Source organism: Molossus molossus, unplaced genomic scaffold, assembly GCF_014108415.1.
Source record: "Molossus molossus isolate mMolMol1 unplaced genomic scaffold, mMolMol1.p scaffold_m16_p_16, whole genome shotgun sequence".
Taxonomy (NCBI): domain Eukaryota; kingdom Metazoa; phylum Chordata; class Mammalia; order Chiroptera; family Molossidae; genus Molossus; species Molossus molossus.
Genome location: NW_023425351.1, coordinates 30,370,973 through 30,382,569, shown reverse-complemented (window position 1 = coordinate 30,382,569; position 11,597 = coordinate 30,370,973).

The following is an 11,597-nucleotide window of genomic DNA, read 5'->3' as shown; positions in this document are numbered from 1 at the left end:
ATCTCTTCACTATCACTCCCCTGAATTTGCTCTCTCTGTAATTGGCACTACTGTCCACTCAGTTGCCCAAACCAGAAAACTGTGCATCACTTTCAACAGTTCCTTCCCCCTCGGTGCTTATGCCCTATCAAAAAATTAGCATAAATTACACATCCTACCTCTTCCAGCTCTCCTCTTTTCTCCACTTCCCTATTCAGATTGCCATCACGTTTTGTCCAGATTACTCTTTGGCATTCTAAGTCATCACCCGGCTCAGCTCCCCTCCACCAGTCCACTCTTCACATGGTACTTGGAGTAACCATGGAAAAACTTAAATGTAAGCATCTTGCTTCCTCCAGGAAGTCTTCCCTGAATCCTCGTGTCTGCATATGGCGCCCTGCCCTCTTCTGCGGCATTCTGTACTTCCCCAATCAGGGCACCGAGCCCACTATATTGTTTTATATTTTCTCCTTTATTTCTACCACCATTTATCCCCCCAAACACTCTTCCACCTCCACCCACACTCTCCCCCTGCAACCACCACACTGCTGTCCATGTCCATGGCTTTTTCTTTTTTTTTTCTGTTTGCTCAATCCCTCCAGCTTCCCAATACCCACCCCCCCCAAACCCAATCTCACCATATTTCATGAACTGCTTATTTATTATCATCCCTTACTAAAATATGAGTTGCATTGTGGCAAAGACTAATTTTAGAAAAATGTCCACATAAGGGCAACTTGGTTGCTTAGCTGTAAAATTTTAAAAGGCTTCTTTTGTAATTTTTTATATTCCAAATCTTATTATCTCATCATTATCTCAGTTTATATTAGCTTTACTGGGGTCATATTAAGCACACAGTGATGCTTACATAATTTAATATTTCTTTCTCTACCTGGTGAAGGGAACATTGGAGACTTTAGTCCTTTCATCAGCTAACAGGCTTAGAAGAAAGGCTGAAAGGTAAACTGAGCGAGCTACAAAGCACTGCCGGGCTTCTAAAAATACCGGCAAATACACCTTCTGTGTTCCTTTCCCCTTCTTTTGTTAACTCTGCCCTCAACTTAACTCGTTCTTTCAAATGATTTCCAGTCTTAAAGGGAATTTTAAAAATTCTACTGAATTTCAAATTGCTGGGGGACTGCAAAGGGGACCCAGAAACCACATTTTCTACCACACTTAGGGGAGAGATCATAGAACCCTGAATTCATCTGTCCGGAGCACAGATAGTGACGAGGACCATTACTGAAATTAATGGTTAATGATTAATGATTTAATAAGAATGATTTTCTCTTGAAAGACATCCAGGTTGAGAGTGAGCGTATTACTGGATATTACTACCTAAGAATCCTCCCTACCTGAGGATTGATAAAGGGTTAGGACCACAGCTAGGCTCAAAAGGCAAGGTAGCTACTACTTGGTAATGTTCTGTCCTAAATACTACTGTTCTGTATTTAATTGCAATTTCCTGGCAGCTAGCAAATATATAAACTATCACGACTATGTTTTTAAATTTGCTGCAGCTTTAAAACTATTCACAGTAATCTCCCCAGATATGCTACCTTCTTAAATAGAAACTGGCGAGAATGTCCTCACGAGCGTTCTTGGAAGGTGTCTGTTGGAGTCTCTGCTTCTGCTTCAACTCCTAGAACACTGCCTGGCACTGAGTAGCTGCTCAATAAATATTTGTTGAGCAAATAGATTAATTATGCATATAAATCAAAAATTTTCAGAATCTACACATTCTTTCCGACTTAAAAAAGACATTGGCACAATTCCATTTTCTTGAAGTAGCCAATTCTTGGAAGCAGCCAAGCGCCATGTAGTATCCACTGTGAAATCAACCTAAAAGAAAAAAATGTGAACTTTGGGGTCAGGAAAAAGTGTTCAGACCCCAACTGCCACTTACTCATTTCAGATCCTGAGCAAGTTTGATAAATGTTTTAAGTGTCGTCACGTTTAAAGTGAAGATAATAAAATGCCTCACATTAACAAAGGAAGAATGAGATAAGATAACATGTGGAAAATTGTTTGCACATATTACACCAGTTATGCACATCACCACCACCTATCAGTACCTTTCCCGCCCCTGACTGCCTCACCGGTGCCACGCACACCCCTGGCCCCCATCTGAGCCTCCCCCAGGACCTTGCCCTCCCTCCCCTAGAATGTCAACTGAGGCAGAACATCAGGCCACTTAGCACCATAAGAAATGCCTAGATGTTTTCACTCTCCACACATTATTAATGTGTTTTTCATTAAAAGATATACTTTAAGTAGCTGGATATAACCTACAGGTAGCTTATTTTACTATTATAATCTATTTTCAAGGGGCTAAGGATGAATAGGCTCATTCACCTTAATTCAGAATTATTCACACATAGATATTCTATTATGTTGGCTTGTCTTTTGTTTAGAGTAAAACATGAAATGTGTCCTCAATTTTTATAATTGTTTTCATACTGAAAAGAAAATTAAACTGCATTCTGTTCTGTTCTATTCTTTCTAATCAGTCATAATGCAAGTATTATTCAAGAAATACTAAAAAAGTAGCAATGCAATTTCACCAGGGAGAAAATGACAAACATAACGAGATAAAAATGAGTTTCTTTTGTCTTTAACCAAAGCAAATGGAACAGTTACTGAAGGTTTCAGTTCAAAATAATCAATCAACCCATGATGACTTGAAAATGGTTTTGCTTTTGTTACCTTAACAAGTTGCTCTGACAGCCTTTAATTCAAGAGATAATTATGCAACTCATCACATCTTTTTGGCTATATGAACATGGCCACAGCGCACCCCGGATAAGTGAGAAGGCTTTTTAAGACTCAATAAAGAGAATAAAATACATAAAGAAATAGCATTTGGAATATCAAGCCCTTCTTTTGTCTGGCAGGATAATGGGAAGGCTGCCTTTATTTTCAGCAATTCATGCATGTAAATGTATTAGCAATTTCCTACACAGACTATCTTCATTATCAACACAACTTTGGAATTGTCACACTCACCCTTTGAATCTCATTTTTACTTAACACCATTAAAAAGGACCCATCTTGCCGCAGTTGGCTGCTAAAAAGCCTGTGACCTAAGCAAAATTGCAGTTCACTCCAAGAACAGGATGGCTCTGCTCTCGGTCTCCTGGCAAAGGCTGGGATTTTGATGACTTGAAACGAGCGAGCAGGCACTCAACTGCTGGAGAACTCCAGACCTTTCCCCCAGTTTATTCTCCTTGAAGCAGCTAAGGCAGCGCTTTGGCAGCAAGTGGAACATGGGGCAAAGGGTGTCAAGTGGTTATTTTTCTGCATGAAGCTCTTTATGGCTGGGTTAAAAAAAAAAAGGAGGGTGTTTACAGAGAGCTTTGCCTGGGATACTGACAAATCTCTCCCTGGAAAGGGTACAAAGGAAGGGTCCTCCGCAGGCATTTACTTTCCCTAATTTGTACCTAAATCCTTATAAGAACATGAAAAGCGAGTGGATGAATGTTGGGGGCAGGGTATAACTGCTGGGAAACTGATGGTCTGTCTCTCTTTGTCCTTGGATTGTTTTCAGAGCTTAGAAGTGGGGAAAGAGAGAGAATCACCACCTCCCTGGCACCCATGGAGAGAAGCTTCTTGTTCAAAGGGTATATTTAATTTAAACATTCTTGGTTTTCACCCTGGCCGGTTTGGCTCAGCGGTTAGAGCATCGGCCTGCAGTCCAGAGAGACCCGGGTTCGGTTCCCGCTAAGGGCACGTACCTTGGTTGCAGTTTGTCCCCGGCCCTGGTTGGTCGTGTGGGTGACAGCCACTCAATGTGTCCCTTTCACATCGATGTTTCTCTCTCTCTCTCTTCCTCCCACTCTATCTGAACAAAAAAATGGAAAAATGTCCTCAGGTGAGGATAAAAAAAAAAAAAAAACATTCTTGGTTTTCAAATTGGCGGTTAAAGAAGCAAGTGTGAAATGGTGCATAAGAGACGGAACGTAAATAAGCTGGAGTCATTAAAGGAGTTGCCTGTGGCATCAGCACCATGGGGACTGAGGCCAGGGAAACCCACACAGGTGCTCCCATGGTTCCAGAGGCTCCCAGTAGAGGTGCTACTGGAAGGAGGAAATACCAGCAATAGTGCTTCCCAGTGCCAACCCCCCACAGACTAGTACAGTAGATGCAAATGCCCAGTGGCTCTTAACTCTTCTTTATCTTTACCACTATTTAAATAAAGTGGTAAAGATCAAGAAATAACCGTGTTGCGATACAACCTGCAATTCATCAAAAATATTGAAAATCCTGCCCTGGCCGGGTTTGCTCAGTGGTTAGAGCATCAGCCCATGGACCAAAGAGTCATGGGTTCGATTCCAGTCAAAGGCATGTACCTCAGTTGCAGTTTGTCCCCAGCCCTGGTTGGGGTTGTGCGGGAGACAACCAGTTAATGTGTCTCTCTCACGTCGATGTTTCTCTCTCTCACGTCGATGTTTCTCTCTCTCTCCTTCTCCCCTTCTCTCCCGTTCCTTTATAATTGAACTCACTTTTCAATAGAGAAAAATAAAAATATGAAAGAAAACAAGCAACATTTCATTGATGATGTTTACACATCATGAGCTAAACATTGAGAATAAAACCATGAACAGAAATGAAACATAATCCCTGTCTCTCAGAGCCCTGGGACTCTATCAGGACAGCTATCTTAAAATCCTACAGAGAGTAGTAAAAACCATCTGTGGCCAGTTGTGCAATCCTGATTAATTTCGGCTAATGTCCTCTCATTCAGGGCAAAGTTTCTGTCCTCAAGGAATTTCCAGGTTATCAGGAGACACATGCCCAAGTGATAGAAAGCGTTACAAAGATCGCCTGAGGTCCATGAAACCACAGATATACGTGCATAAAGTGAGAGACAGTTTCTTCAACTGGAAGATCGAACAGATTTTTATACAGTAGAGTCTACTTAACAGGGGTCTTAGAAAATAAATGGAATTCTGTGGAAGGTCAGAGAACACAATGAAAGAGTGGACTGTAAGGCAGAAGAATGGTCTTCTAACACTGACCACGGTCACCCACTACAGACAGACCCCTCAAGAGAACAGGCATTTTTCGGATGTATCTCAGGGCCACTCAAACTTGTTGACCCAGGGGAATACTTTCCTTCTCAAAACACCCTCTTCTTTTATCTTTTAAGTCATCATTCTCTCCTCATCTTCCTCTTATCAGTAGTGGCTCGTTCTCACATTTCTTTACAGGGTTTTTTTTTCTTTGCTCCTGTCCTACTGTTAATGTTCTTCAGAACTTCGTTCTCAACCCTTTCATTTTCTTACTCTATAAACATTCTCAAAGCAATATCATCGATTTCTATGGATTTCATTTCTATCTATATGCTGGTGGCGCCCAGAGTTACGATTTCAAACCAGATCTCCTCTCACTGAACTCCAAACATGTATCCTTTACTCTACACCATTATTTAGGTACTCCGAGTGCCCTTCAAGCACATTCCAAATGTGAACTCATTTCCCCCTCTCAGACCTTGTTTCTGTTCCATCTTAATAAACACCATCTGCCCATCCTGAAATCTTGGTGACTCCATTGACTTCTTTGTCTCCTGTATTCCCATTACTCCCAAGAAGTCCTCAAACATGAAATTATCTTCTCTGCACAACTGCTGTCACCACGCTCATTCAAAGCACCATCATATTACACCTGAGCAATTCCAAGAGCTGGTCCCCCACCTCTGGTTTTATCCCCTTCAGTCATCCTCCATCCTGCAGTCAGTTAAGACAATGTTAAAATGTGGAGTTGCTCATATTTTCCTCCATAAAACCCTTCAGTGGTTTTTCCATTGCACTGAGTATGCTCATGTTCATTAACACAGCACACGAGCCTTCTGCAGCTGGTCCCTGCCTGGTTCTTATTTCTCACTCTTCTTCCTCTCGTGCTCCAGCATCAAACATGTTGAATTTCCAACAGTTATTTGAAGACTCTGCTTTCTGAGTAGGTTCCACTTTGTAGATGCTCTCTCTCCTTCCCTCTCCCACTCCCTTCACACACACACACTGGCTCACTTCCTTTATTTCTTCAGGTCTCAGCTCAAACATCACTTCTTCAGGAATGTCTACACTTAGTCTCAGTGTGAGATTCTGGTAATTTTACATTTTTTCATAACATTTTATCAGAATGTATTGCATTTACTTATAAATATCAGCCATCCCCATAGTAGTATAAGCTCCTTTAAGTCAGGTTACAGGTCCATTTAGTGTCACCATTGACTCAGAATCAAGAATGTCCTCTGAAGTAGGAAGGCATTGCATACATTTATTGTTCAGTGAATAAAGGATAAATACTTCAGTGTTGTGCTAAGAAAAGCATTAGGGGAAATACAGTAAGAGATGTGCTAGAAAACAACTGGAGCTAAGTCATAAAGGATCATAATAAAAATCGTAGATCTTATCAGGAAATATGGGGACCCATTCACAAAGCAGCTAAATTCTCCTAAGGCAGTAGAATGTGGCAGCTTTGAAGCAGTCTGCCCTAGAAGAGATTTGAAAAGCTTATGTATGTTTTTCAAAGTGATGCTCATGAACGTTCTTCAAAGAATGCTTTTATATTTCCCTTAGAGACTCCAAGTTATAAAGTTAAAACATGGCTTCAGGACAAAAATTTGTGGTTACAATTCACTGTGTTTCTTCTACAGATAAAATTGATTTGTGAGCAAGCAAAATGGCAATTTGATCAGGACCATTTGTGTGCGTGTGTGTGTGTGTGTGTGTGTGTGAGTGTTGTGTATTTTATTTAATTTTTATCCCCTCCCTCCTAGCCTACAAAATATCTGGATGTGTTCACATGTGTGTACTATAATAACTAAGCTAATTAAGCTAGCTTCCTTTCCAGTCCTATCTCCACCTTCTTTTCTCTCTCTTTTTTTTTTTTTTTAATTGATTTTAGAAAGAGAGAAAGGGAGGGGGAGAAAGACATAGAAACATCAATGAGAGAGAACATCGATTGGCCACCTCCTCCGTGCCCCCTTTTGGGGATTTGGCCCACAACCTGGGCATGTGCCCTGAACAGTAATCAAACTGGTGACCTCTTGGTGCACGGGTTGACACTCAGCAACTGACCCACAACAGCAGGGCATCCACTCTCTTTTCAGTGTGCACCCTAAGTCCCAGCCACTTGAGTCTATGGAGATCCATAAATTCTGACATGTCTCTTATGTCTACAATATCCTCCATGCCTGCTGCAATCCTTCATACTGCCCTAGACCCATTAAATTAGAAGTCTCCTCTTCTATGACACCTTCCTAAGTTGCTACCCTCCACGAAATGAATCCTACTCTCTTCTGTTCTCAATGAAACATGTGCATTGCTATAGTAAAATTGCTTTCTTTTTCCTTTTCACATGCCTCGTGTACTCATTATATCATGAGTTACTTTAATAAAGAGAATCCCAGAGAGCTTTGCTCCTCAAAGTGTGGTCCCCTAACCAGCACATCTGTGAGCTTGTTAAAAATGTAGACCCTCTAAATTAGTGTCTTGACATAATTCCAGTTCACTTTTATAACCGTAAAGTTCTAAAAGTACAGCCATAGTGTACCTAGTAGGGCTGATATATAAAAGGTACTCCATACAGGCTTGATGGATAGATGGATAAGGCATAGAAAATCAGGGAGGGACACTTATGCATTCACATTAGTGTATAGACATGGTTTGAGGATTCTCTCAGGGCACACGATAGATAACCTGGACAATGTATTTATGGACCACAAAACATCATTCAGAGCCATAAAGTGATGAAAGACACTGATGCATACCTATAGTTTTGGGCAGAAGAATGTTATAAACTATTCTGTGAATTGAAGATCTTTTTAAAAATCACTATAGCTTGACATATTTTGGATTAGAACTATTTCGCTGAACTCATCTATTTTTTTCATGCCTGCATATTTTCTTCTCCCGCTCCTTCCCGCATAAATGTATATATGGAACTTAGTTAACTCAGACCGTCAGCTGGCTTAAAACTGTCTTCAGAGAAAAATGGAAAAGTGTGCTCAATCCAAGGACGAGAACTTGCAGGGCCGGTGGATTGCTGGGCCACCATACAGTCAGAAACACATTATGAGCTGGAGCTCCAGCAGGACTTGGAACAAGGTAAGCGAGACAGAAAGGTAAAAGAGAAACGGAGGTCAACCTGCGAACCTTCCAGATTCTTCCTCTAGAAGAAATAAAATGAAATCACTCCAATTGTTTTCAGTCACCGAGGCCAAGACTGTCTTAATAAATTCCAAAATGGTGTCTCACCCCTTGTGGAAATCAGAATGTCTGAAGTGGAGGCAACTGAGGACATCTCAAAGGACAGGACGTGAACAGGCAAGGGGGCCTGACACAGAACCAGAGATAAGGAAAGAAATGATGCGTTTGTTTTCTCTTTCTGTGAAAGTTTTAATTTCCACATTTCCATTACTTAATGTGTCATTATTTTACTTTTCAGCAGTTGGCAAACCAAAAGCATTCCACCATTTATTTTAAAATTGATAGTCAACACACAATACATCAGATTTTTATATTGCCTCAAAGGAAAATTCTCAAAAGAAGCAAATCTTAAAGCTTTGCTGTAAATTTCCCTTTGGAAGTTGATTCTGAAGACCTTAGACATCATTATACAATCCTGACCAAAGGTTTAATTTCAGAGGTTATGATGACACAGACTGATAAAATCCAGCTACATATTCCAGCCACAAATTATGTGTCAACACTGATGGGTAACACTTTTCATTGCCTATTAAAGATCAAATCCCCAACCTGGCACTGGAGGTCTTATAATGTGGCCCCAGTTTGAATTTCCAATCTTATTTCCACAGCGTTCCTACTCCCCAGCCAAGTAGAACAAATTCTGTTCTGTATGTTCTCTTCTGTTCTTTCATTTGCTGTCTTTGTGATTTTGCTTATATATCTTTCCGCTTATAATTCTCTCTTCCCATATTTCTGGATCCCAAACCCATCCAGTGGTTAAGACCCAAAACAAATGACACTTCCCTTTGAACCTTCAAAGATCCTCAATAGCTGAAAATTCACTCTTTCAAGTATCTCGTAGAGAATATAAGCTTCATCTCACATTGGATTTATTTATATGCATGTTGACTGCAACTCACTAGACTGAGAGTTTCTTGATAGTAGTAAATCATCCATCTTCGTGTTGTTGTACCTGATGTAGTGATTTGCATATTTGGAATAATTTTGGGTATTTGGTCAAATGAGACAATTATAACCTTTTGGTATGTTGTTCTCTTTTATTCTCACATTTCCGTTTTTATCCCCCAATTCCTCTAATCCTAATAAGTCATTATCACTGCAACTTGTCTGGTGCCTCGTGGATTTTGGAGATGAAATTGGGGTACCACATAGAATAATTTCCCTCCTTTGAATAAAATTAGTATTCCTGGCACAATGCCAATACCTAAACCTTGGTTGACTTGCAATAAATATTTGAAGAATGAGTCACTCAATCAATCATTAGTCCTACCAAAGCAGTTAACATACAGTTATGGAGTCATTACGAGATTTTTGTTGGTCATTTCCACCTTGTAACACCTATGAAGTAGCCAATGTCTCCAGATGGCACCTAATGGTCTGTTTTAGTCCCTACCCCCTGCAGTTTTATTAAGGTATAATTGACATATAACCATTTAGGTACAGACTATCATGTTTTGATATACATATATACTGATAAAATGATTATTGAGATAAGGTTAGTTAACACATTGATCTCGTGTAACTACAATTTTTTTCTATAGAACATTTAAGATCTACTCTCTTAGCCACCTTCAAGTATTTAATACAGTATTAACTCAAGTGACCATGCTGTATATTAGATCCTCAAAACATAGTCATCTTATAACTGGAAGTTTGTACCCTTTAAGCAACATCTTCCCATTTTCCCCAGCCCCTCCTGCCCCTGGAAACCACCATTCTACTCTCTGTTTCTATGAATTCAGCTTGTTTTTAGATTCTACATGTAAGTGAGATCATACAGTATTTTGTCTCTCTCTGTCTGACTTATTTTACCGAAGACAATAACTTCAAGGTGCATTCCTATTGTTGCAAATAGCAAGATTTTTTCTTTTTATGTCTTAATAATATTTTATTGTCTATACATATATCACATTTTCTTTATCCATTCATCCATCTGTGGACACTTAGGTTGTTTCTATTTCATGGCTATTGTAAATAATGTTGCTATGAACATGGGGTGGAGGCAGAAACCTTTTTGAAATAGTGGCTTCATTTCCTCCTAATACATATGCCTAAGTGGGATTGCTACATCATGTCGTAGTTCTATTTTTAATTTTTTGTGGAATCTCTACACTATTTTCCATGGTGGCTGCACCAATTTACATTCCCCCGACAGTGCACAAGAGTTCCCTTCTCTCCATATCTTCACCAACTCTTGTTAGCTCTTGTCTTCTGGATAGTAGCCATTCCAACAGCTGTGAGGTGACATCTCAGTGTGGCCTGATGATTAGAGATGTTGAGCACCTTTTCATGTACCTATTGGTCATGTATGTATCTTCTTTGGGGAAAAATCTCTATTTAGGTCCTCTCTCATTTGTTTAGTTGTTTGACGTTTTTGCTATTAAGTTGTGTGAGTTCTTTATATATTTTGGATATTAGCCCATTATAAAATAAATGATTTGCAAATGTTTTCTTCCATTCTATATGTTGTCTTTTCATTTTTTTATTGTTTACTTATCTATGTAGAAGATTCTGAACCTAATAGAGTCTTATTAATTAATTTTTGCTTTTATTGCTTGTGTTTTAGTTATCATAGCCAAAAAATCAGTGCAGAGACCCATGTCAAGAAGCTCTTTTCCTATGTTCTAGGAGTTTTATGGTTTCAGGCATTACATTTATGTCTTTAATCCATTTCAAGTTAATTATTATGAGTCGTGTGTGTTTGGGGTTCAGTTTCATTCTTGTGCATCTCATTATCAAGTTTTCTTGGTACCATTTATTGAAGAGACTATTTTCCCCCATTGAGTATTTTTGACTGCCTTCTCAAAAATAGGACCATATATATGTATGGGCTTATTTCTGCACTCTCTGTTCTGTTCTGCTGATCTGTGTGAGTCTTATTATGCCAGTATCATAATTTTTTATTACTGCAGCTGTATAATATACTTTAAAGTCAAGAAGTGTGATGCCTCCAGCTTTATCATTCTTTCTCAAAGATTGCTTTTGCTATTCAGGGTTTATTGCTGTTCCATATGAATTTTAGGATTGTTTTTTTCTATTTCTATGGAAATGCCATTGCAAGTTTGATAGGGATTTCATTGAATCTATAATTGGCTTTGGGTAGTACGGACATTTTAGCAATATTAATTCTTCTGACCCATGAACACAGGATATCTTCCCATTTATTTATATCTCCAATGTCCTTGATTAATGTCTTATATTTTTCAGTGTACAAATCTTACCCCTTCTTGGTTAAATTTATTCTTAGTATATTATTGTTTTTAATGCTATTGTATATAGAATTATTTTCTTTATTTTCCAGATAGGTCATTGTTAGTGTATAGAAACACAATTGATTTTTGTATGGTGATTTTGTATCCTACAACTGTACTGAATTAATTAATTAATTAATTAGCACTGAGACAAGGG